Source organism: Spodoptera frugiperda, chromosome 27 (assembly GCF_023101765.2).
Source record: "Spodoptera frugiperda isolate SF20-4 chromosome 27, AGI-APGP_CSIRO_Sfru_2.0, whole genome shotgun sequence".
NCBI lineage: Eukaryota > Metazoa > Arthropoda > Insecta > Lepidoptera > Noctuidae > Spodoptera > Spodoptera frugiperda.
Genome location: NC_064238.1, coordinates 3653720 through 3656547, shown reverse-complemented (window position 1 = coordinate 3656547; position 2828 = coordinate 3653720).

Below are 2828 nucleotides of genomic sequence, written 5' to 3'. Positions count from 1 at the left end.
AATTGGTATATTTATCTATACGAGTAGTAATTCCGTTATCCCTAATTAGCTGTTCTGGTTGCTTAGCAACGCAGACTTTACCTCGTTAGTGTAGTGAGAGGGAGCGTCACTCCTAAATGTAAGTCTTGGGTTACAATCGGATCGACTGTATTATTATTTATTAATGGCATTTTGGACCTTTCCGTAGATATTGTAGTTTTGTTTGTAAGTATGAAGATAAGTCCACTATTCAATAAAGAGTAGCTTTACTTGTAACATGGAACATTCGAGTGTGTAGGTTTTGCATAATTTTAAAGGATGTATTAACAATACATTTAAATCTTCCCAACACTAAGTATTCCCAGTGCATCAGAGCGAAAATGAGACATGTATGCAGCATACGAGACCAGACAATTTTTATAAGTCCCTGATCAGCTCCGTGCAGCCCAGTTCCTGTGGAAACTCAGCCTTAGTATTATTAGACCAATCAGCGGCAATTGTTTTATATCTAAGTCAAGAAGTACCAAGCGACACTAAAAGTTTTTCGACGATATGATATCTAAAGTGATTGCGAAAACAGTTTTACAATTCATTGGTTTACATAAAATATAATAACATCATATTTTATCAAAGTCGCTACTAGTTAAACCAATGTACCCAAATTATGACAAAACCGAAGTAGTGAAACTTATACCCTACAAAATGTAACTCGCCTAATCGATATGAACAGACGGAACCCCAGGGGGAACGCAGGAGTATTGTAAACGTCTTCCATACATATCGAAATCACAACGTTCCATTTTATTCCTTCGGGACAGTGATGTAATCATAGACCGATCTTCCGTTATATTATTTATCTTTTTTTTCCTTCTTTCATGCATCGGTAGGTGTTTGTCTCAAAGATTTGATCTGAAACATGTACCGAGATGAGATTGAATGATGTGATCCGAGTATCGGTTAATATAAATGTTAATTTTTATCTGTGTTCAATTTTATTCCTGGCTTGTAACGATTATTTTGAAATTCGAAGGATTTTCTTCTCTGTGTTCTGTCATTTCAATTCGGAATTCGAAAGATGCAAAATGTCAACGGCCTTCTGTATATACTTACAAGCAATTGTTTATTCGTAATTGAAAATTGACTGATATAATATATTCTACAAGAAAATAAGTTAAGAATTATTTGTTTTAATACAATAAAAACTTTTGCGAATACCAACTGTAGAGAAAATACTTATCCAAACCGCCCTGAAGCAATTCCATTTCAATAATCATTGATGTTAGGAATTTTGTCAGGCTTCATCACGTGATATTTCCGAAGCTAATGTCATTCCCACACATTTTGATTAGCAATACGAAACGAAAGGTACTCGTCGACTCCCAGGTATGGAGTGGGTGTATAATAAATCAATGTCATTTATTAACTCATTGAATTTCCAAAATTATCCACGATTATATTTCGGATCAGGAAAATGACCTTTTAAAACAAGCTTTCAAAACCTTTTTTGCCTTTCGTAATATGAGATATACAAAAATAAAATTATACGGAAAGAAATATCAAATAACGGTCGACTCTTTATAAATAAGTAATCCTCTTAATTGCCTGTCTACCAAAATACAATAAATAAATGCTCGGTACGTATTTAAAATCAACTTCAGATCGAAAGGTTTCCAGCGAGTCTAAAACTGGGTATTTTTTGCAAAGCAGCTGCGCTCTATTTCTACTCCTCACTCTTACATAACAAACAGATATTATTTAAAACACTTTCATTTGCTTGATCGACCGAAAGAGCCATCAGACTCTTTCGGTCGATCAAGACAGACAGATGACTGCACGGTTAGTGCGGTGGCTGGGCAACTGGCTGCCGCGCAACGGGTAGCGTGTTCGATTCCCGCACGGAGCAACTCTTTGTGTGATCCACAAATTGTTGTTTCGGGTCTGGGTGCCATGTGTATGTGAACTTGTATGTTTGTAAACGCACCCACGACACAGGAGAAAATCCTAATGTGGGGCAACGTTTTTATTAAGAAGAAGAAGAAGAAGACCACCACAGATAAAGCCCAGTAGGGCTAATGCCTGATTCGGTGCTGGGCACTACCTAGCGGGCTTACCGGGGCTTCAGCTCTAAAAGCAGGAGTAGAAACGGGGTGGCTTTTAGTCCGTAAGAGTCTGATACTCCCTGGGAGAAGTCGTTGAATAATATTTCCCCACAAAAAATGCACAGTAATAATTGAGATCACAACAAACAAACATGATGCCTAATCAATTAATTGGATTATGGCTGCTAGAGTAATAATCCCAACTAGGTTTTAACGAAATTAACACAATCGCTTCAGGGATTTTAAATATAAATACCTAAATAAATTACATAAAACAAGTCTTAGGACAACCAAGTTTCTGCTCCAGTACGTAGTTTTAAGTACTTAGTTAATTGTATTTTAAATAGCCAGTACAATTCGCAGTCTGCTCTGAGCTGAACTAAGATAAAAACTTCTCAAGAGAAAATCGCTTTCACAATATTGCCAAAAGTTTTGTAGTTTAAATAAAGCTCTATAAGTTGGTAGCTCAACGACAAGCGGCAAGTCAATAGGAGCTCGTTAAAACTTGTACCGAACTGCAATGTGTCCGAAACTGAAAGATGGAACTACCTACGAAATATTGGACTGTCATACAAAACACAAGTTTTTTATAATAGCCGTCAACTTGTGTAGGTGTTTGTAGGTAGGGTTGAAGTGGATAAACCTTTTAAAGTATTTTTGTTGATACCTTATCTTATAAATACGTAGGTATGGCATTAAATAATATCATAGGGCCTTATTCCTCACAAACAATTCCTAAAAGACCAAGAC